Here is a 25,015-nt window from a genome sequence, read left to right as displayed (position 1 = left end):
AGAGATGCATAGAGATGATGTTCATGATTACGTTGATCTTTTTCCCCTCGTCGAGGGACTCAATCCTGTATGTCACATTATTAACTTCCCCTTTTCCAATAAGATGAATAACCTCCTCAAAACATGTTTTGGTAGGCTGAGTTTCCCCACTGTCATGAAGTGTCCCTTAAGAATTCTTGTATTTTGATTCTTCTGAAACATACTATTAGAAACGATAAATTTTTCTGGGTAGAGTCAACCTTGCATCGCAGATAACATTGGCACAAGTCAGACACATTCCATTCAGAGGCATTCTGCATGGCTAAAGACAGTGCAAAAATGCAATTTTTTTCACTTATTTGCTTTTTGGTAGGAATTGTGTTATGTTGACAGATACGTTAACTGCTGCCAAGACTGAAAAGTTCTTTAAAAAAAAAAAAGCCAAGGTCACCTGGTAAGTTAATAGCATGTTGGTGCTTTAATTGATGTAAACTACTGAGTAGAGGGAGAATTTAATTTGGTCCAGCTGTGACTGAATTCCAGAACAGCTAAGTGGCCAGGTCCCCTCCTGCATCCAATTTTCTTGGGGGAAGCTTCCTGCTTCCAAGGAAAGGCTGGATGATCTCTCTGCAAAAATCTCCCTGCTTCCATTTTTGCCGTTTTTGTGGTCCATTCTCTGCACAGAAGCCAGAGTGATGTTTAAGAAAGATAAAATCAATTATTTCACTCCCCTGTTTAAAACTCTCCCAGGACTTCTCACAATACTTGAATAAAATCCAGAGTCTTAACCCTAGCCCTCAGAAAGCCTCAGGACCCATTCTTTGACCTCGCCTTGGTTGTCTTCTTTTGCTGTTTCCTCTTATCTGCCTTACTCTGGTCCCAGTGGCCTTCCTTTGGCTTCCGGAGTGATTAAATTTGTTCCTGCCTTGGGTCCTTGTCTCTACCTGCTCTTTCTGTTAGCGATGTTCTTGCCACTTACCTTTTCCTAGGTGGCTCCCTCTTATCAGATTTCCCTTACTCAGAGATACCTTCTTTGATTGCCTAGTTTATGTGGTAACCACTTTATCCCTCTATTTTAAATTATCTGCATTATACTTTTCACTCTAAGTTACTTTTCATGTTTCTTTATTGTCAGTGCCCTCCCCTTCCCAGAATAAAAGCTTCCTGATTATAGGGACTTTGCCTAGTTTATGAAATCTCTAATTTTACTCCCTAGAACAATGCCTTGCTCATAGAAGGCCCTCTAAAAATGTTGTTAAATAATGTTCGATGGAGGTAACAATACAGACCATAGAACACCATTATGAGGATTAAATGAGATAATGTCTATAAAGTACTTAAATGGACACTAATAGAAACTGGTATATAATATGCTCAATAAATGATAACTATTATTATTTTTGTTGTAATTATAATTTTGTAGTTTCTTGGCTGATTTCTGCTCCCTCCCCAATCTTTATAATTGGGAAGTTCATTTTTTGATGTAATATAGCTCCTTCTCCTACAGTTATATAATTTTCCTCTTTGTGAGTAACAAGGAGTTGTACTTTTGAAATATTAAAAAAATAGCAAGTTTAGCCCTTGGCATTCTCTTAAGTTAAAAAATTCCTTCTTATTAAGTTAAATAATTCTGATTCTGTTCATCTTTTCTAATACTTGGAGAAGTGACTTAAAAAATTCTTGTGTTATCCCTGCCAGAGCCTTGTGCCAGGGTTACTGAATGGAGCCACTACCACACACTAATTAGAAAATTCCTGTACAGCTCTAATTTGTCCAGACATAAAGAAAGCTGCCCACACAATTTTCCCTTGAAAATGACAACTTTGCAAAGTAGTTACACCTACTCTTAAGGGACAGGAGTTTCTTGAATAGACACTCTCATATGCACTTAAAAAAAAAAACAAATAAATAAGAGGTCTAGTCTTTATTCAACTCTCAGTTTATGAGCTATTTTTAGAGTGCTCCCTCCACTGCACTTAGCTTCCCCAGTCATAAGAAGGTCATAATAATCGAAGTTAGAATCTATGAAATTATTTCATATCCAAAGTAAGTACTATTATATTCCAAAAGGAAGTTAGAAGTGATCTGGTCTGGGTCTTTCAGCATATGCAGAAGGTAGTACCTATTTTCTGAGTTTTCTTTTGTGTTTCATTTAGACCCTAAGGATGGAAAGCACTATGACTGCCTTATCTTTTGATTCTTTGTACAGGATTCCATCTGAGGGTCTTTGACTTTGATAGAAAACACTGATTATTTAAAAAAAGAAAAAATCACATACAAATATCCTCAATATGTCAGAGGAGTTGATGGGGACTTTTGAAACAATCTGAACAATTTATGTTATAGAATTCCAGAATAGGAAGGGAATTTGTCAGCTCACTCTGGGTGTGGCCATACTTACTCATATTTGGCTATTTTCCTAAATTCTTTCTCTAAATGGAATGTACATTTGAAGAAAAGAGAAAAAGTAAGAACATATAAAGGCATTACAAATGCCAGTTTATCCTTTTATGTTTATATTTTCCCCCCTTCACAATCAATAAAGCCAATTTTGCTTTTTCTTTTCACTTCTCATAGAATTTTTCAAAAATTGTAAGATTAAAGTCATTTTAAATCTGAAATCCTGTAGAGAATTCATGATTGCAGCCTGACTAGCACTGCCATTTTGTAATGGAAATTTAAACATTAGAGGTAGTGAAAGGACAATATTGATACTGTGAAGCACCAAAATCACTGAGATTAAGAATAGAATTGAGAAAAATCACAAAAATGTCTAAGGAAAATGTCTGAGTTGCAAGAGACCAGAAATGAAATTATGAATGTGAAGAATAGCCAACAGAGGCCCAAGACACAGAAAAAAATTCATAGACCAGAAAAAAAAAGAGAAAAAAAGAAAAGATTCAAAGATACAATAGAAGAAAACTTTACTAAAATGAAAGAAAACCTGAATTTTCAGATTAAAAGGGCTTATGGTGGTTTATGGTAGGAAAACTTAAGTAACAACTCACATTTCAAGAGATATTCTGGTGAAGTTAAGTAACATCAAAAAAGAAAAGGAAAAAAAATCTACAGTGTCTTCACACAAATAGTAACAGAAACAGGTCACTATTACACTTTTTCTCTCCCAACCTTCATAAACCTCTATCCACAAAAACAGCCAAACAATTCAGACAGAGCTTAGATTCTTCAGGAGCATTTTGGAATGGAAGACAATTCAACAATATCTATAGAATGTTGAGGAGGAAAGAGAGTCACTTAGCCGAGGTGTCCTTCTTGTCTGAGGCCAACACTAAAATATTCTCAGAAGTGGAATTATTCATGAAGTTTTCTTGAAAATGTAACTCAGCCAACCAGCATAAAAATAACAACAATAATGTAAAAAATAAAGAAACTGAACTTATAAGTGAAACAAAAGAACTGGGAATAAAAAAGCATAGCATCGATTTAGCTTTAAGAGTAAGGGCAATATTTTAAATTGGAAGTATAGAAAATCTGTTATACTGATACCTGAAATAAATACAAAGTTCAATTGAGCTGGTGGTAAAGTAAGAAGAACAATCAGAGACCTTAAGTAGAAGAATAATTCCACAGGAGGATATGATCTCGGAACAGTGCCTGCCTTTTGCAACATTTGCTTATGCTGATCCCTGGTGGATTTTGCCTAGATTTTAATGAGCCAGACATTCTCAGGGGATAGGAGCAAAAACTGGAGCTTAATCAAGGTAGATTGAAGAGGTCTGCATAAATTTGGGACTCCTAAAAGATGTGAACTTCATTGATCATGAGGCAAGGAAGGACTATTAAAAGTGAGTGTGGGGGCAATTGGTTATCCTTATGAAGGATAAAAAAAGAAAAATGCTTTCCTCTTCATATCTTACACGAAACTCAATTCCAGATAGATTGATGACTTAAAAATTGGAAGAGAAGATTTAAGACCTTTCAGTAAAAATAGACACTATGATTTCAGAATAGGGAAAGATTTCCTATACAAGACAAAAAGAAACTAACAATAAAGGAAATATTAATATATGTGGTGCATATAATTATGATTTATATACAATTTAATATAATTACATTAAACATATATTTATATATTGTTTAGGAAAATACATGTGTGGTAAAACTTTAAAGAAAAGCAAAAGAATGTTTAATGCTTATTCAGTATAGGTTCCCTACAGGGCACTGAGGAGGACAGACCACGAAGGGGAGAATTAGGGCTTCAAAGGTCACAGCATAATAGAGGGGCCATTAATGTCATTTTATCATTCTTCACTAGGTGATTTATACTTGTGTGTATATACATACTCTATATATACTTTTAATACACATGATTTTAAAATAATAAACATTTAAAAAGTAAAGCTAAAAATTACGATAAATATGGTTACAAAGTGATCTTATTATCATAGGTTAATAAAAATACAAGTGTGTATCAAGAAAAATAATTTAGAGTAAAAAGTATCAATAGGAAAAAATGAATGGTTTTACATTCTTGGCCTAAATGTGAAATTAAAGCAGCAATTATAAGGCGAAGACCTATGAAACAAAAATAGGCAGATTTGAAAAACAGGATACAAAGTCCAGGAACCTTCAAATACACATAGAAATCCAGTCTGTAAAAACAATAGCTCACATATACGTAGTATTTACTACATATACTATTACTTGAATTAATTCCTGATGGATCAAAAATTTAAATGTAAAGTGAGGCCATAAATATAAAGCTTCCATATAGCAAACTGTACTTTTTTTTTTTAATCACTACAGACAACAATATTTATGGTAGCTCTATGTTCAAATTCTTTTTCCTCCCCTTAGGAGACTGAGTTTAATAAAGGCATGATTCTGTCTTATTTAGACTATTCACCTAGTAATGCAGAGAGTGCCTGGCATTGGGTAGGTACTCAAAGAATATTCATTAAATTAATACATAAATGGCCAAAGTAATATAGTTTTGGTGTGGGTCAGGCCTATGAAATAGCATATGGGAAAAGAAGTTATAAAAGCAAATAATTGAAATATTTGGCATCAAAAAATAAAACTAAGCCTCTGTACAGCAGATGAAAGGCAAATAGCAAAATGTGGAAAAATGTATAGCGTTGAAATGTCAGGCAGAGTTAATATCCCTAATTTACAAATAGCTCTTATAAATTGATAAGCAGAGAATGAGCAAAGGAATTTCACATTTAATTCTCACATATATACATACACACATATAATTTGTTATTATTTCTTATGGTTCTGTGGCTTAACTGGGCTCAGCTGGGTAATTCTTGCTTGGAGTCTTTGACATAGTGGCAGGTAGGTGTTGGCTGGGGCTGTCCATTGAAGGCGGCTCTCCTGCATGGTCAGAAGCTACTACTGGCTATTGGTTAGAAGTCCAGCTGGAGTTGTCTACCAGAGTGCCCCTGTGACTTCTTTTGAGGTTTGGGCTCCTCTTAGCGTGAAGGTTGGTTTCAAGAGGAAGCACTCTACCAATGAGTGTTCCATAAGACGCAGGGGATATTGCCAGGCTTTAATGAATTAGCCTCAAAAGGCTTACAGCTCTGTTTCTGCCATATTTATTGTCCAGCTAGTCCCTAAGGCCAGCTCAGATTCAAAAGAGGGAATTGGAATACACAGCTTGATGAAAGAAGTAGCATGTGTGTGTGTAGGAAGGGAAGGCATTGGTGGCAGCTATTTTTGGAGAGCACTTGCCACCCCCACCTACCTGTTGCCTGCTTATTGAGCCACTCATGGGACAGCAGAGCTCAGATTTCCTGTCCCCAGGAAAGGTGCAAATCTGTTCTATTGGATCTTGGTTTTAAACTACTTAGTGTTCAGTGGCCATGTGATTTGTGCTTCTAACTATATTGTTTTTGTTTTTTTTTTCTCTTTTAATCATAATTTCTTTTTCTAAGTCAGCTTACTTCTGGCAATCTATAATGATTTACCTTTTGCAAATGACTGGCTTTGATATTCATCCTTAAACTCACCTGTACAGTGGAGGTGGCATTTGAGAAATGATAGCCAGCACCTGTCCCCACCCCATCCCCCCCAATCCCCTTTTGAATTGTACCTTGCTGTTCTTGAGTTACAGAAAATTTCACCATATTCACATGAGGGTGTGTGTGGGTGGTTAGAGGGCCTGTCACTACACTGGGAAAACTCTTTGAATTTGAAAGATAGCTTTGCCCTTATTTGAAAGGTTTTATTTGTGAGCTTGAGCAGTCGAAAGTGTCCTTGTGTACAAGCCCTGCCTTTGCTTAAGTCCTGTTATTATCTTGCCTCAGAAGGTCATGCCAACTGCTTAATTACACAGGGAGTTATGAAACAGCGAGGGCACCAGAACATTATTCAGCTGTGGGCTCCTAAAGGAAAAGAAACTCTTCTTGCATTGGGGACAGCTGCCAATAAACCATGCATGTTTGTCTGCTTGTGGACACTGGTGTAGCTTCCTTGTATAAAGAGAGTCCATGGGCTGGATTCACCTTTCCTAACAGCACCAGCAGTTATAGTACAATAGAACTGTTTTAATTCAGAGAGAGATTAAATCTGTCAGACTTTTCCTTTCATTGAGTGTGAACAATGAAACCTCTCCATAAAGGTTTTTCTGCTTCACTTAGAAATAGGCTAATACATTTCATGGTATATCCATAATCAAATATCAGGCTCAATAAAAATGTATGTTTATTAAAGAGATGATTATGTAGTTCAGGGTTCCCATAGTCCACCTGCCCCTCAACCATCTGCTTTCAGGGGTAAACTTTGTGAGCTAAGAAAACCCATGTTCAGAGAGGTGAGGGCTTTTTGTTTGGTTCAACCTGTCACATTCCTGTTGTGGTCCAGCTCTCACCTTGAGAACGTATAGACTTGGCATTTCATTCATTGCCTTTGCTTTATCTGCCTTTCTGCAGAAGGGCTTGCTAATTCTAAAAAAGCTCTTTGCCAAATTAGATGCTGAAAGAAACAGAACAGAAACAGACTCTTTGAGAAAGAGCTACTCTCCTGAAGAAGTGTTTTTTCACAGGGCACTGAGATAGCCACTAACTCTTGCTCCTACAGGAAACAGCTTGCCCCGTTGCATAGGGTGGGGCCCTCTCTTATTTCTCTAAACACTTTTGGAGGGGAAAAAAAATCAGGCTCAAATGCCAAAAGACTACTTTAACCCTCAAATCCCAAAACCCAAGGTCAACTGAAGATCACACATGCAGTGCTTAAGCCAGAAGGTTGGCAAGCTTTCCAGGCAATGTCTGTTCCTTCTGAAATCTATAGCTAAATTTGAAGCCATGGAAACACTGCTCACTCGTTCTAAGTAAGAGGTACCTGTGATTTATTAAGTGACATGAGGTGCTGGTCAGGGCATTAAGTTAAATATTGAAAGAGACTCCTGCTCCCACCTCTGCCCCTCCTTCTTGAAACCTAATTTAGACCATATCAAAGTTTTATAAAGACATTCCTAATACCATTGTGCTGTAAATCCTGTCTGATCCAACCTTCAAATATTTATGTAAACTGAAACATGTCTGGAAAGAAGTCAAAACAAAACAAATATGCCACACCATCTCGTTCCCCAGTTCCCTCCTCCCTCATTTACATTCAAGTATGAACCTCTCCAACTGGCTCCCAACTGTTAGGGCTGGTTAATTAGTGATAATTGCAGAGACTATTTCTTTGAATGTACTGATGGCCTTATGTCTTGCAACCAGTTTAGCCTGGAGTGTTCAGCATGTGTGAAATGCATTGGTAGTGCTTTTTTTAATCATTACAGATAAGGGCATATGGTTTAGTCTCCCTACAACCTGCTGTAGCAATAATGAGTGCTTTTAAAACATCTACAGGTTGGTCCCAATGTGTTCCTTAAGCTGTGAACTCAGCCTTAACTGTCATTAGAGAGAGCTGTTTCTCCTGGGATCATTTTTGGGTAAAGTGTTTTAACTTAGTTTCAGATGCAGTTTGCTAATGATAATTTGCGTCACTTGCAAGTTGTAGCAACACAGGATCTCATGGTCTATCTTTTGGCTCATGATACCATATAATTAGAGAGAGTGGAAAACAGGAAAGAATTTTAAAGTGACTATAGTCATATTACAGTTCTGAAACCCAAGGGAAGAAAAGAGCAACCATTATTTGTGTTAATGATGGAATACTCTTATACTACTTGGAAGGTTCTTGGTAACCTTTTGATATGGGAATTAAAAATGGAAGTTAATGGTTTCTGCCCTTACAAAATTGACTTGTTTATGTTACAGTGGTTTGGGTTTTTTTATTCATTCATCAAACATTTATTGACTACTTACACTGTGCTATGTTTAGAGAGATGAGAATAAAGAAGAGTGAATGGGGCACAGATCCTGCTTCAAGGGGTCATCTTCACATACTGTATCTTATTTGAAAATTACTATAATCCTGTGAAGTATGCAGTACCTGTGTTCACTATCCCATTTTACAGGTGAGGAAATTGAAGGTTGGAGAGGTTAAATGACTTGCCCGGGGTCACACAGCTAGTGAGAGCCAAGATGAGGAACCAAGGCTCTGACTCCAAACCTAGTCTTTCTTCCTTGCATGTTGAGGTCTCAGTGGTAGGGAAATGGAGAAAATGCAAATAGGCTTGTAAAAATAAAACGACAGCCACAGCTATACTTAACCAACCTGTTTGGTGCTACACACACCAGAGCTAGATCTTCTGGGCAGGGAGAAGTGGAAATAAATAGGAAGAACACTGGGGTAATGGGTCCCTGAAGGCTTCACCCCAGAGCATATTCCGTGCCTCAGCTACATCCTTGCCTCACCTCACACCGCCACAAAGTGACATTGGTGGGAGAGTAACCTCTTCTGCCCTTGCTGTGCTCTGTCTAGATTGCATTGAGCAGAGCTTTGAAGGGAATGGAGTTTGAGTGGCCAGGACATTGCAGATGAAGTGAGCGGCATGTGAGACTTTAGTGGAAGACGATGACAGATGATTTTCTTGTCTTGAGCAGAGCTGGACTGAAGCAAGAAATGGGGGAAGTTTTAGGAGTACTGACCAGAGTGGTAGTGCTGGTGGTGACAGCTCTGTGATCAGGATCAGGGCTGGTTTCATAGGCATATGACCTATGCAGACAGCACTTAAAGTTTGATGCTCTGCTGTTACCATCTTGAAATTCTTACAATTTTTGAGTAAGGGGCCTAACATTTTCATTTTGTACTGAGCCCTACAAGTTATATATGCTGTCCTGACCAGGTGTTTTACTTCATTGTTTATGCTGCTTCAGTGTTTGAGTATTAGATCAATATTAGTATTATTGAGTATTAAGCCAGTTTCAGTATTAGACCAGTATTGAAAATTAGTGAGAGAGAGACCACTAATACTCTTGAAGCTGCATGTTGGATCAACTGGAGAAGGTAAGGATGAAAGAGGGAAGAGGGACACATTTTTTGTATACATCATTTGACACGAAATAACCTCAGCTTGGTGGAACAACAGGAGGGAAAGTACAGTAAAAGTACTTGACTTCTGGTTTTGTTTAAACCTAACAAGCTGTATCAGTGTATCTATAGACAGAAGAGAAAAGCACTGAATTGATTTATTTGACCTATGCTTTTCTTTATTTTTTTTTAAATTGAAGTCAGTTTACAATGTTGTGTCAATTTCTGGTGTATAGCATAATGTTTCAGTAATACATATACATACATATTCCTTTTCATATTCTTTTTCTTTATAGGTTACTACAAGATATTGAATATAGTTCCCTGTGCTATACAGTATAAACCTATTGTTTATGCCTATGCATTTCGTATTGTGTGGTTCAATGTCCAGTATAAATAGAGACTTCTTATGCTGAATCCCTTGAATTTCTGAGGTATCAAGAGGAGTTGCATAGAATGAAATGCAAGAGATACTTAAGAGTTCTACAGAGTAGACGTTTATTTTCTTATTTATTTCCATAGAAAACACATATAATTTATTAGATGGACTTAAAAATCAACACAAACCAATTTTAGGCACTTCTTGAGTACAGACTATGGGAATTTTCTACCGAAGAACAGAATATCTAGCAGGCAAGACCTTAAAGATTTAAACTTCAGTTTTTAGAATAATACACAAAGGCTAGACAACTGATAAGAAATATTGCATAATTTACCCAACTGTATCCTCTCAAAATTTCATAATTCCACACACAATTTTAGGGTTTAATGGAAGCAGTTGCACTTTAGCATTCAAAGTTTTAAAATTCTGTCTTTCTTTCCTTTACTCTACCATTCTGGTCTTAATATTATCATATATTCTTTGAGGGAGCATAATATAGAAGTTTCATTTTTGAACAAGTGTGACATTAAAAAAGTATTTTCTATATTATGCCTGCATCTACACAGTGTCAATGCATGATGATTAATACTTTTGATATCTTTTAAAGTCCAGAATAGAGTTTTAGATCAAGACACATGTAGAGAAAAATCTGAGAGATTTATTCAGATTTTGGAGACTTAAGGGGTAAGGCAGATATTTATCTTCAATTAATAGACAATAAACATTGTTTCACATTTGTAAATTTTCTTAGGAAAGAGTTGGCTGATGACAATGGTAATAATGATGAGAAGATGATGAAATAACAGCAACTACAAGAACAGCCACAGGTTCTATTTAGTGAGTGTTTACTATGTGTTCACCTGTAGTGTTTATTATGTGTCAGGGTTGAAGTAGTTTTCAAGTATTAACTCACTTAATGCTCACTATTGTTATGAGGTAGGCACTCATATTATCATTCTAGTTTGACAAGTAAGGAAACAGGTACACAGAGTCAAAGAGCTTTGCTCGAGGATGCACAGCTGGTATTTGCGGTTGGATTTGAGTGGGTTGTCTGGGTACAGCACCTAATCTCTAAACTGAGCTATTTTGCTTCCCGATGTTCTTCTGTTGATGCTTTTCCCAACAGATGAAAATATATGTAAAAAACATTTTCCTGTGGTTTCAACTGTGATAACTGAAGTCTTCATAAACTCTTGTCCCACCACCAGCTGGTGCAGGGAAAGGGTGAAAAAAAGTAAATTTGGGTCCTTGCTGACGTAGATTTTGATCGTACTGAGCAGCTTGAAAGGAGGCGGCCAGGACTGAATGGGGATCTGTGAGATGTTACCATTTTTCTTGTTGACTCTCTTCTCCCCATAAAGTTGCTTGAAGTGGTGGGGGGTCACCCTTGTGAGTCAGAAGACAGTCATGGCTGACTTGTCCCAGGTGGTTAAGGAGGGACCTATTGAGTTCTGTGTGACTCATCAGTGTTCTCTAAGTGGGGAATCAGGAAATAGCAGGTGCATCCAAATTGATGAGGCCCACTCAGGAGTCAGACCCTGCCACTTGTAGATTTCAAAGGAGCTGCCCTTTCCTCATCTGTTTTAGGACTCTGCTGTGTAGGTAGGTCCTCTTAACAGGCTAATGTTCTTTAAATGGGTGCAGAATGTACCTTTATTGATTTTTCTGTTGACTATTGCTCTATCATCCAGTTCAATCAACTTAGCTTTGCAACACTCCATATAAAGAAACAAGTATTGAATTTCACTCAGTTCCATTTTAGGCTTATCTTGACCCTTATCCGTATGGTCTCTTAACTTGCAGTAGATATTCAGCATTTAAAATGCAGGCTTTTAAGTGGAATGTTTATTCAATCTCCTTAGGTACTAAAGGAAAGATTGGCAGTCCAAACAGATTTTAAAACAAAGAGAAAGAGTCAAAACAAATTTGAATAATTGTTTGTTTGTGACTCATGTCTTTAGCTTAGACACTCAAAAAGTGCTTAAAGTCACTGACTTCGTAACAGATTTGTTTTTTGAAATTGGGGGTGTTTAGGGTGAGATTGTGCTCCAGCTCACCAAGCTGCTACTGCTTGGGACCTCCATTCTTGTCCTACTTTGAGATCAGTTCTTTTCGCAGTGTAAAGTTAGCAGGTTTGAAAAAAGTGAGTGTCTCTAATCCTTTGTCTTAGGTGGAAGCAGACCCTGAGAAGAGAATTCATGTGCAAACAGTTTAGTAATAAAGTGTTCTAAAAAGAAACTAGGAAGGGATGGGGGAAGCAGGACAGGTAAGGCAGAAAAGCTAAGCATGCATGTGACTTCAGGTGAGGACCCATACTTAGCTTGGTCCAAAGAGGAGTGCTGAAGTCTAAATTATACTGCAGAGTTTGTCCTAGCTTAGGACAGGAGAGCTGGGCTTTCACTCTTCTGCATCAGGCAGTCATTAGCCTTGAACCCTGGGTGGCAGGAATGTAAACTCCCAGGCACTTCTGCTCTGGGTGCTTCCAGACCAAGAGATACTGGCAGCTCAAGGCAGGTCTCTGGAGAAGACTGCAAGTGAGAGCAGAGGGAGTGAAGCATGCAGAGCTGAGTGATAAGCACGTAGTTTCAGGTGGAGCACAGCAGAATTTGCTATAGACCTTATTCCTCTAAGCCTGAATTCTGGAGGATGAAGGCATGTTTGTTCCTAGGTCTCATGGAGGGGAGGTATAGCATGGAGCTCTTTCAGAGGAAGAATAGTTCTTCCAGGGGAGGAATAGACAAATGTGCTTGGAAGCATGAAAGAAAATGGAGATCTCCTGAAATCATGAAGGCAACAGGGTTTGGGGTGCATCTCCAAAGTAGGAGGACCAGTGCTCTGCTAGTTCCTGGTAGCTCAGAGAGGTGGTAGGACCACTAATTGAAAGTCTGCCAGTTTTCATCAAAGCTCCCAGCCTTGGCACAGAGGCAGGACAGCTACTTGTTTTCAGTGGTTAATGAACATCTCAGGGCTAACCACAATGGAGAAAATCTAGAGGCTCTTCCAACATTTTCTGGACACAGGTCAACCTCCTGATTGTCCTGGATGGAGAGGGAGAGATCCAGAATAGGGCTCCTGATCCCATTTTGGGTCTGAGAATTTTTGATGAGATCGAGGTATGTCTGTAGCACTGTACATTGATCCTTAGAAAATCTCAGGTGAGCCCCTATAACTATAGCCACTGCTTTCAGCAAGTGGGACTCACAGAGTTTATGCAGAACATAGCTAATTTCTTTTCTTCCGTGTCCCTTCAAGCCCATCTCAAGGGCTGGACCCTCCTTGAGAAGTACTCTGGTCACTCCTAGTCAGAAAAACAGTCTCAGTTTAGTAATTATTATGCCCAGTCTAATGTAGTAAGGAAAAATGTATACTTCCTTCAAAGTTAAACTTCTCCCTAGCACCTCCACCCCATCCTAAACTGAAACCTGCAGTGGACAAGGAGAACAGCTGCTTCTCCATTGTGATGCCTTGTGTTTCTCACCCGTTCTTATCCAGTCTCTAGGCTGCCTCTGGTTCCTTCTGGGTTGAAGGAAGGAAAAGAGGGAAGGAAGCAGGAAAGTTCTTACTAAGTCTCTGGTTTGGAGCAGGGAGTCCAGAAGAGTCAGGAAGGCAGGACCTGGGCAAAAAGGACAAGAAGCCACACCCCATGCCTTCATTTTCACTCTTCTCCATCCACAGTCTTCCAGTATTGGAATTGCAGGATGGAATCCTCTGCACCTAGTCAGCTGGCAGCCTCCCGAAGCCCGAGATATGCACCCCTCCTTCTGCTCTTCCCCATCCCTCTCCCCATCTGCCCCCACTTAAGTTGTTCATGGAACCTCTTCCAGATCTAAGAAACTAATTGTGAAATACCTTTGTGATTATAGTTTATACATTTAATTAGAAGTGGGGAATTAAGCTCCCAAACACCACAAAATGAAAGCTTGAGATCCTCCTAACAAAACCTCAGCTTTCCACGAATGTGGGCTGACTCATCTATCTGTCTTTTACTCCCCAGCCCTGTCTTTCATGCTGAAGTCATCCACTTTCTTCACCTGGACTTGGAAAGCTGCTGAGGTCTGGTTCAGCTTCATTCCAAAGTTGTCTATCAAAAGCAGGGACATGGAAAGTAACTGCCTGTCACAGGAAAAATAAGATAAGGGCATATTTGTTGAGTTTGGGTATCTTACAATGACTGTTAATACCTTGTTTCTACTGATGAGAACAGACTAAAAATGCGCAATTTATGTTTTAATTTTTAATTGTTTCATTATTATTATTTTTTAACAGGAGTCCTGGGGATTGTACCCAGGACCTTGTGCATACTAATCAGGTACTCTACCACTGAGCTATACCCTCCCCCCTACACTTTTAAATATGAGGCAGAAGGAGTATCTTGCTCTTGTGATTTTTTTAAATGTATCTAGAAAACAGGATGATATTGAAATATGTGACTTATTTCCTTCTATGAATTGAGATAAAATGGTTCTAATTTTCTTGCTGTTTTCCTGGCTTTAGGACCCTATGAAAGAATGTTTCTTCTCTTGCTTTTGGTGGGAATTGGATGTTTGTCGATTTAGCATATGTTTAAAATATTTGGCTTTGGAAAACTGCACTGATAGCCTTTTCCCTCTAGTCAAAATTAATCTCATCTTCCTCTGGCTCTCATAGCTTGTGTCTCTGATACAACACTTCTCTTATTCTACTTTATTCCATGGTGACTTATATTTCTGTTTTTCTCACACATCAAATCTAAAGTTCTGTGTGGGGAAGAACTATATCTCAGATGTCTTTGTGTTTACCTGAGTCTAGTCTAGTACATTATATAGCCCAGGCATTCAATATATGTTACATTAAATTGAATTCTGAAAGATCACACAGAGAAGGGGGAAGTCTGAGTGATGGCAACATCCATCTTCGTAGCAGATGCCCCAGGATTCAACTGTGGACAGCCTGTACAAACAACCAACCTCTTGCTTCTCTCTGCCTTAGCCATTCTCTGACCATGAATGTGAGCTTGGAAGCACACAGGTTAGGCTGCAAGCACTGGGAGTCTTTGTCTGAGGAGCAATCCTTGGCCAAGGAGGGGACAGGCCTGACTGGATAAAAAACACTGCTTCTTACCCTCATTCTGAGGAATGTTCTACTCAGTCTCCTAGAGGGTTACTACAGCAGGAAGTCCTAGTTACCCAATAGCTGCCGGTGCTTCTTTTTTTTTTTTTTTTTTTTTTTAAGTTGAGGTATAATTGACATAAAACTTTGTATTAGCTTCAGGTATACAATGTAATAATTTGATATTTGTATATATTGTGAAATGATCAACACAATAAGTCTAGTTAACACCCATCACTGTACATAGAGTAGAATTTTTTTCTTGTGATGAGAACTTTTAATATTTATTCTCTTAGCAATTTTTAAATTACCTATATATCAATTACCTATAGTCACCATGCTGTATATTATATCCCCATGATTTAGTTATTTTATAACTGGAAGTTTGTACCTTTTGCCTCCCTTCACCCATTTCACCCACACCCTGCCTTCCTTCTCTGGCAACCACCAATCTGTTCTTTGTATCTATGAGTTTTCTTTGTTTTTTGTTTTTAGATTCCACACATAAGTGATATCTTATAATATTTGTCTTTTTTTCTGTCTGATTTATTTCACTTATCATAATGCCCTTGATTTCCATCCATGTTTGTCACAAATGGCAAGAGTTCATTCATTTTTATGGCTGAACAATATTCCATTATATATCTATATCTAGATAGATAGATAGACCATATTTTCTTTCTCCATTCATTTGTTGATGGACACTTAGGTTGTTTCCGTATCTTAGCTATTATAGATAATGCTGCAGTGAACATGGGGGTACATATATCTTTCTGAATTAATATTTTTATTTTCTTTAGATAAATACCCAGAATTGAATTGCCAAATATATAGTAGCTCTATTTTTAATTTTTTAAGGAACCTCCGTACTGTTTTCCATAGTGGCTGTACCAATTTGCATTCCCACCAACAGCACACAAGGATACCCTTTTTTCCACATCCTCACTAACACTTGTTACTTCATCTTTTTGAGAATAGTCATTCTAACAGGTGTAAGGTGATATCTCATTGTGATTTTTATTTGCATTTCCCTGATGATTAGTGATGTTGGGAATTTTTCCATGTACCTGTTGGCCATCTGACTGTCTGTGGGAAAATGTCTATTCAGATCTTTTTCTATTGAATTGTATAAGTTCTTTACATATTTTGGATATTAACTCCTTATCAAATATGTGATTTGCAAATATTTTCATTTTGTTAATGGTTTCCTTTCCTGTGCTTAAGCTTTTGAGCTTGATATAGTCCCACTTGTTTATTTTTGCTTTTGTTGCCTTTGTTTTTGGTGTCAAATCCAAAAAATCATTGTCTAGACTGATGTCATGTAGCTTACCATGTATGTTTTCTTCTAGAAGTTTTATGGTTTCAGGTTTTACATTCAAATCTTTGATCTATTTTGAGTTAACTTTTGTGTAGGGTAAGATTGTGGTCCAGTTTCGTTTTTTTGCATGTGGTTGTCCAGTTTTCCTAACACATTTTATTGAAGAGACTGTCCTTTCCCCATTGTATATTCTTGACTCCCTTGCCATAAATTAATTGACCATATATGCATGGATTTATTTCTGGGCTTCATGTTTTGTTCCATTTATCAATTTATCTGTTTTTCTGCCAATACCATACTTTTTTGATTACTGTAGCCTTGTAATATGATTTGAAATCAGGACCATAATGCCTTCAGCTTTGTTCTTCTTTCTCAAGATTAATTTTGGCTATTTGGGGTAACTCCAGCTTCTTAACACACTCTATATTGACTTTCCTCCCTTCCCTATTTTACATTCCCTCACTATGCTTTACAGGAATCAATAGCCAAATAAACAGCTTCATCCAAAGCCTTGCCACAGAGAAGTGCTGTAGGGGAACCCTATAATTAAAAGCATTAGAGATGATGACTAGGCCATCAGTGAGAACAAGGATCAATAACTAGAACCTGTCACCTTTGCTATTCAAACGAATGACCTGGAGAGATGCATATGAAATAAAACAGGATTCTGTGGGTGAGCATAAGGTTCTGTGGAGCTCTTGAACAGAAGGAGAGTGAAATTCTACTTCTGGCCCAGAAATGGGAATGATGCTTTGTAGAGAGGCTCAAAGTAGAGAAGTAGAAGTTCAAGCTTAGACCAATAGGTGAAGGAACTCACTGAGGACTAGAACCAGCCTATGTTTCAGACAGACCAAATGGCCAGAGGAAGAATGTGATGTAGTGGAAGAAAGGGCTTCCAAACTCACAGCACAGAAATCTTCAGGAGAGGGTTGAAGAAGCAGCACTGATCACCTGGCACAGGAGTTTAAAGCATGGATTTAGTGGAAGGCTGTTGGTCCACACCTGGACAGGATCCAAGAGAGTAGGGGACAGATTGTAGGAGAGGGGCTGGGGCTCCATGCCAATTAGAAACACCGTCTTATGCTTGGGTCTCAAGCCCCAGTGATCTAGCCCTTGTCTGGTTTTAGCTGCTTAATATTCATTTCTTAGTAAAAGTATGTATGTGTGTGAGTGGTCTCAACTGAAACACAATGCAGAACACTAGGTAAAACTAGTGCTCTTGTACATATCTGTCAACACAGACTCTTAGCACATCCTTAGTCTTACGACTGGGCAAGTGTCCCAGAGATAGGGACCTGTGGTAAAGAGAGGGGAGAAGGCCAGCAGGCAGATGGAAGGGATATGCTATGTGCATATGTGTCCCTTCATGAATGAGCTTTGTTAAGTTACAAGATCCATTCCTGGAATCAATTTTAAGGTATTCTGTTAGATGCTGTACTAGAAGCACTTTTGGTGTACAGATTTGAAAAATAATGGCAAATCCCTTCCCTGGTTTTTACAGGTTGGTAATTGGCAAGGAAGCTTCTTTGGAAAATGAAACCAGACCCCTCATAAGACATAAATAAAAATAAAACACTATCCACTGATTTTTGGCTGCGGGAGTAGGTGGAAGGTGTTGGACTATCTCAGTTCTAACACACCAATTCTGGGACCTTGGGCAAGTCTTCACTATTCACCTCTTTCCCCACTGGTAAAACAAAGGGGATGCCAAGCGATCCTGAATAGCTCCTGGAATTCTGTGATTCGCAGATGAAATGATTGGGTCTGGAGATGCTGGATTGATGTCTGGCCATAAAGGGTCTACATATGTGGATATATTCTATAGGGCAGAGCTTGGATTCAGCACATTTGGTTCTTTTGGCCTCCATAGAGATGAGAATGTGAGAGCCACTCTGGTTCCCTTTTCTATAACTATGAAGCCACATGGTAATTTTGTTTTTTCAACATTTTTAATAGTCTTTTTTTTTTTTAATGGAGGTACTGGGGTTTGAACCCAGGACCTTGTGCATGCTAAGCATGTGTTCTACCACTGAGCTATTGCCCTCCCAACTTTCAACATTTTTTGAGCACCTACTGTGCTCTTGCCACTAGGGCGACACAAATATTTATGATATACCCTTGTGTTTGAAGGAAAGCTGACCTGCTTTTCTCATGTGCTGATTTCAGGGGATTTAGAAAATGAGAGTTGCTGAGTAGGGTCATTGTTCATGTAGCAGGTGGCATTGTTTTTAGGAATCTAATAGCTCTTTCACTATGACCCATAATTATAATAATTCTCACATTTGCATAATGCTTTGCAAAGATTTTTCATATTTAATTTCATTCAGTCTTTACAACAATTCTGTGAGGTATGTTGCCAAGTCTCATTATCCTCCAATTACAGAGGAAAATACTGAAGCATACAGACATCAGTGACCTTCCCAAGGTCAATAGCTAGCAAGTGGTGAAACCAATTCTCAAACTCTGATCTTGTGACTCTGCTAATTCAGAGATCTTGTTGCCATTCTGCCTCCTTCATAAAAGAATGAGGAACAGCACTGTGAACCCACTGAGGGCAGAGAGCTTATCTTGGTTACCTCAGGCTCCTCCCTGCCCCAAGACCCTAGCACACTGTCTGGTACACAGCAAGCAATAATGTACTTTTATTGAATGAAATTGAAGCCCTTCAATAAGAGAGAATAAAGAGATGGCCATCTTTTCACCTTCATATTACCAGACTACAAAGATTCTGATGATAATATTCTATTTTGTTCTTGCCCACCAACCAGCATTAAATTGCCCATAAATATTTGTTTGTATGGAACATTTCATCACCCAGGAGTCTAGGGCATTCCTGGGTAGATGGGAGCCTGAAAGTGACACTATCAAATCTGCAGAACTGTTCACTCACATTGTAGCCTATCTTTATCTTCAGTGCTATGACGACTTTGAGGATTCCCTTAGAGAATTTGGACTTCGTGACTACCCCAGACAGCAGCCAAGTAGACAATTTTAATAACCTACCTGTGACTGTCATAAAGACAGGGAAAGGTAGGGGTTGTTAGCAGTGTTAGCACACATACCACTACAGAGATAAGCCAGGTTCTTGTTTCAAAGCTCAGGGCACCAGAAAATGCCCCTTTTGTTACCATTTTCTGAAATCATCCTCAGCAGAGGAAAATTTATTTTAGGCTAAAACAGGCGCTTATTCCGGTCTGAAGCCACAGTTGCTCAACTTCAAGAAATCTGGCTAACCTCAAGTAGGTGACATTTTATGGTTTTCCATTTTGTGTAAGATGAAGTTTAATTTTCTCTAAGGCATGATGTGGAAATCCTTCAGGGGATGCCCACTGACCTGAGCTATCCAACTTGTATTCAGCAAATATAAAATCTATTTCAGAGGAGTCTCTGTTCCCATTCTGCCCCATCAGCAGGGAAGAAAGGGAACAATTATTTGGTGATAATTACTCTGACAGCAGTAATCTCTGGCAGCTGCTAGAGAAGAGACATAATTGCCTCCTACCACCCCCCTAACTTTTTAGAATAGAACTCTGAAAGCTTGATAAGAGGGGCTGAAGATGTGTGAACAACCTCAAAATAACTTTGTCTACTTCCATAACCCAGGCTTTAATTAACCACAGTTCATACCTCTTCAGAGGCTTAAGATGATGCACGTTGAAGAACTTAATAAAGAGGGAAGACCGTACAAATGGCATAGGTTACTATACGTTGTTTTCATCCTCTTATCCAACTCAGGGGCCTTTCAGGGCTGTTGCCATAGAAGCTTGCTTTTTCTTCCAGTGGGGATGAGGTGGAATTGGAGGAGAACTGAATTTTCTTCTGGCAATTTTGGGAGAGAATTTTTTAAGTGGAAGATATGTGAGTGCAGATGGAAGATAAAATTTGGACACGTACCACTGATTTTTTTTCTATGCCTTAAAGTCCTTTTTCCCATGTAAATGAATTCCTCAAAAAGTTAGAAACCACCATCAGTTTTCCTAAAAGGGAATTTTCAGTCTTTTCCCATTTTTCTGTGAAGTTCAGCAACTTTCTCACTGCAGGATTTGGAAGCAGAACTGTACAAATGCACTATCGTACGTTTTCTGGCTGTTCTCCTATTGGCAAAATGGGAGCAAAGAAGCACGGTTGGAGGCAGGCTGTTGGTGACACAGATTGAGCTGGTCTGCTTTTACATTATAAAGAAAAATGCCTGTTGTTGCATACGAGCTTTGGGTGCATTTAAAAAAATCTGAAAAAAATATTCTGGTATAGACATTCTTCTGGTTAGTCTAAACTACTTCATCAAATACTCTAATCATAAATTGTCAGAAATTTTTAGAAAGTCAGAGGGCCTTAAGAACACATTCGAATTTATTCAATCAAAGCCAGAGGCCAATTTTTGTTGTTAACCCCTCTCTACTTTTTTTTCCATCCCTACCTCAAGCCTGAAACTCCACACATCATACTGGTTCTGATTCCTATAGAAGTTGTAAAATACCCCTTCCTCTCCCTTCCTCTTCCTTCATCCCATGATTCCATTTCACTGATGTTGCACAATCTCTTATCATTTCATTTTCTAGCACATCCATGTTATGTTATGGTTGATGATTGAAGGTTAATGAGTGTGGACATGAAGAACAAGACAAGCTTACCTCACAGGCCTGTGAGCCCTGGAACATGGTTGTAGGCTTCTTGTAGTGGCCATGTGGATCCATGGGTATATTGGCTTGTGAGTTGATTGCTCCTGCCTCAAAAGTCCACCACTGCATTGGGACCATTAATTTATCCAAGTAGGATTATGTCAGGGGGTCTCTGAAAAAAAGGTGCTGTTCTCCTGATGAATAATGCCACACAAAAAAAGCACTGTCCCTTTATAGTTGTTTCATGGTTGTGACAGAATGAATCTGCATCCCCCTTTCTACCCCCAGGGGATAACCTGTGTGATAAGCTGTTAAGTTTCTGATGTTCTAAACAGCCCTTCTCAAACTGTTATGAGCACCTGGATCCTCTGCAGATCTTGTTAAAATGTGAATTCTGATTCTGTAGCACTGGGATGGGATCTGAGACTCTCCATTTTTAACAAGCTCCATTGATAGCAACCTTTTTGGTTCATAGGCCCCACTTTGAGTAGTACCTCTATGAGATGCAGCTATGAATAAGTCCCCTGTATAGGATCTACATTAAATCCTTTGGTGGCCTATCCTGAGCCCTGGATGTGGGAAGTAGGCCTCCTTCAAGTACTTTAGGACACTGAGAACTGTTGCTGAATCTTAAAAATTATTTAGTTGACTATTTAGAATATAGTTATTTGTAGAGTGTATTTCAGGAAAAAGTCATATTGTGCATTTTTGCTCATCAATGTACTTAAGCATGTGACTTGCAGTTTAGTAACACCAATCATCTTCACCTTGTTAGAACTGCTAATATGCATTCTCTTTGTCCACAGAATAAGTTATCTTTCTGGGGAAACACTCGTATTTGGGATGATGAACAATAATGTTCCTTTGGTACTGACAGTGAGCCCACAAGTGGATCTAGAGCAAGCATCATTTGGTGGCCTTGTGGTCTTTTTCAGCCTCAGTCTACATGTTACTTGGAGTCTGATTATCCAAGTCTGTCTCTGTTTCTTCCCTTTAAAAAGTGGGTGACTTACAAATATTTTCCTTTATCCCCCTCCAAAATGATTCCAATTTCCAATGAGTGTATGTGTATGTCAGGGGTGGGAATTGAGGGTGGGGCTCTCTACGTGTTCACCAACCTAGAAGCTCTTTGAACAATCTTTCGGGTTTTTATGGAGGCTTCATTACAGAGGCATGACTGATCACATCATTGGCCATTGATTGAACTCTTATCTCCAGCTCCTCTCCCCTCCCTGAAGGTCAGGGGGTGTGACTGAAAGTTTCAACACTCTAATCACGTGGCTGTTTCTCCTGGCAACCAGCCCCCATCCTTAGGTAAAGTCCAAATGTCACTTCATTAACAACAAATGATACTGTTAACAGCTCTCATCATTTAGGAGATTTGAAAAGTTTTAAAAGTTTTTCCTGTGCCAGGAAGAGTGGAAGATGACCAGATGTGTATTTCTTATTGTAAATCATACTATCACATTCCCACCCCAAAGATGGAATCTGTATCCATGTGTGAGAATTGGTTAGCTGAATCAACTTCTACCAGCTCCAAGTTTAAATCAAAGAAAGCAGCTTCATTGTTTACCTTATTCCCATGACTTAAGAGGAAAGCATACTGAATTTTCCTTTTCCTTCCTTTTATCCTCAGAAGCAGTGGGGATAGACCCCAGATTACAGATCTCTAGAGGAATGATAACCCCAGTCCTTCCACTCCCATCTCATCTGCCTCCTTCCCCAAGCCTTTAGCAGGTTAGAGAGGCCCCGCAGGGCTGCTGTCGGGAGATGGAGAAAGAAATTTGCTAAATCTCCAGGCAGTCTGTGGAGTCTGTGGTCTGTGGTAAGCAGGAGGGTAAAGGCAGGTGGCTGGGGAGTGAGGGAGGATCCATGCTGTCATTTTCACAGCTTGTGGGACTAGGAGGGTGGTCCCCCAGGCTGGTAGCCTGTGGGCAGGGAAGTTTTGAGCAGATACCTGTGAGTGGGCTTGGAGAGAGGGCGTGCGAGGGTCTAATGTGGTTGGAGTTCTTGACACAAGTGAGCCATGGTTCTGGTGCTCCTCACACTTACCTGATGGAGTGCTCACTACAGAAGCTCCGTGAGGCTGGTCCTCATGGCTACATTTTACAGGGAGGAATCCACAGCTGAGAGACTAAAGCAAAATGCCTGGACCACTGAACTGGTAAGTAGCAGAGTCAGTATTTGAACCCAGGTCTGTTTTACTCCAAATTCCTTGAAATCCTACCCTGCAAAGCAGGGCATTATGGGAAGTAGTAAAGCCCTTTGTAACCTAAGGCAAGTGAATGAGATATCAGGCTGAGGTCCAGGTGCCAAAACTGCTTCTGTTTATAGTTTATATTTTTAAAAAATCCACAATATCCTAACACACCTGTTGGTGGTTGAGAGACTAGTTTTTGCAGAAAACTAATGAAGTGCCTTTTTAGAATTCCTTTTGTGCTCTGCAGAACTGGATTTCTAGATGTCATCTGGTATGCAGCTAGCTGCAGTAGCACCTCTTGGGTGTGCAAGGAGACAGTGGTGTGGATGGCACACCCTTTGATGCCGGGGGCCAGGACCTCCCACAGGATGTTTTTAAGAAGATCATAGATGGCAGCTCAGCTTCTCTGTGGCCAAACCACAAAATGCTAAGGTTTTCTTAAAGTCCTGGAATCCCAAAGGGTGTAGGCCATCCCTGTGAAAGAATGCTGAGCTCTGTAAAATCTTAAGGGAGGGACCAAATCCTTTGGGGATATAGACACATTTATCTACCTGAGGGAATTTGAGTGGTAGTGGAATTCCTTAAATGTTCATTACATGGAATTGGAGTTTGCAGGTGTAGAAGTTATCTATGCCAGTGTGGGTCAAACCTTACTGTGCCAAGGAATCACCTGGGGAATTTTGTTAAAATGCAGATTCTGTTTTCCTGGGTCTGGGTTGGGGCCTGAGATCCTTCATGGCCCAAATGCTCAGGAGATGCTGATGCTGCTGGTGTGTGGACCACACTTTGAGCAGCAAGTGTTATATCTACATGCATTTTCCTTGTTCCCCTTCTTTAAGCTCAATTGAGATTCACCTACTTTGAGATATATTTACAGGAAGCAGAATAGACAAGAAAAAGGAGCGTGAGGAATCTTCTGATAGATCTTGAGGAATCTCTGTTGCAGCGTATTTTAGATGTTAAGAGGTGTTGTGAAGACAGCGATGAAAATGTGGCAGTGGCTTGTAGTCAAATAAGCTTCAGAAATGTTGGGTTGAAAAGTTCAACGGATTTCTTTATTTCATGACTTCTCAGAACCTTTAATTGTCTAATGTTCCTTGTGACTCTCATAGTGGAACTTTTCTCAAATTCACTAGCCAAAAAAATACTTTTTTTGAGGACCATATTAAGAGTATAATATTCACTGAGACTGGTTGTTTCAGACATTGTCATAAGGGACTATATGAGAGAAGAAACTCCTCTAAACTACTATGTAAAAATGAAACTGGTCTTATTCTCTATAGGCTAGTAACTCTAAAATAAATTAAACTTTAGAAATAAAAACAAGATGAGCTAGGGGATGGATTGACTGTGGGTTCCATGCACATAGAATGCCAGGCATATGACTTTGGAGAGTGAGAACTGATATAAATGGAAGAGGAGGGAGTTAAAAAGTGGAAATATTTTAGATCAACATGGATATGGGGGCAGGAAGGAATCAATTAGAAAATGCTTGTTTATGGGGAGGAGTTAGTTAAGGGGCTTAATCTACCAGGCTAGCAAGGGTAGGGTGTGGAGAAATCTGGAATACAGGTATTGTGCAAACTCCAGGCACTTGTAACTTTTTTGGTATGCCCAAGGATTGAGCCCTTCTCCTTTTGGGAGAAGTTCTTGATCTGATGGGGTGGAGCCTTCTCTCATAGAGAAGCTGAGCACAGCATGTTTTCTTAACTTACTTTGCAGCTAGGTTCCAGGTACATTGACCTGGTCTCCCTCGATCAGAAGTGCCTTTCCTAAATGTTAGCCCAGAACCAAAACAGGTACCTGGTGGACCCCATTCTGATGAGAATGGGACAACAGTGACAGAATGTTTAGTTTCTGGAGGCAACAGAGACTGTGGCTCCATAGCCAGCATCCAGTGTCAGCTATGCACACAGTACCAGTTGCAGGGTGTGTGCCCTGTGGGGTGGCAGCAGTACTTCACTGGACCAGTCCTGTGGCTCAAGTTGGGGCATTATTCTTGGTGGGGAACCTTAGCCTGGTTCCACACCATCCTAAGAACT

General features: G+C 39.3%; 1 protein-coding gene across 3 annotated transcripts in view; it reads left to right on the top strand.

The window, feature by feature from the left end:
- ANKRD55 (ankyrin repeat domain 55) overlaps positions 1 to 25,015 on the top strand; it is a 661,295-nt gene that overhangs the window by 253,442 nt on the left and 382,838 nt on the right. Inside the window, exon 1 of one of the 3 annotated variants that reach the window (XM_032472447.1) lies at positions 8,635 to 9,342. The exons of the other annotated variants lie outside the window; for them this stretch is intronic. The gene's annotated coding sequence lies outside the window, so the exon portion shown is untranslated. Of the gene's footprint in view, positions 1 to 8,634; positions 9,343 to 25,015 lie in introns of those variants that run through there. 3 annotated transcript variants of the gene reach the window in all.

This window comes from Camelus ferus, chromosome 3 (genome assembly GCF_009834535.1).
Source record: "Camelus ferus isolate YT-003-E chromosome 3, BCGSAC_Cfer_1.0, whole genome shotgun sequence".
Taxonomy (NCBI): domain Eukaryota; kingdom Metazoa; phylum Chordata; class Mammalia; order Artiodactyla; family Camelidae; genus Camelus; species Camelus ferus.
This window is presented reverse-complemented; position numbering and strand designations above follow the sequence as displayed.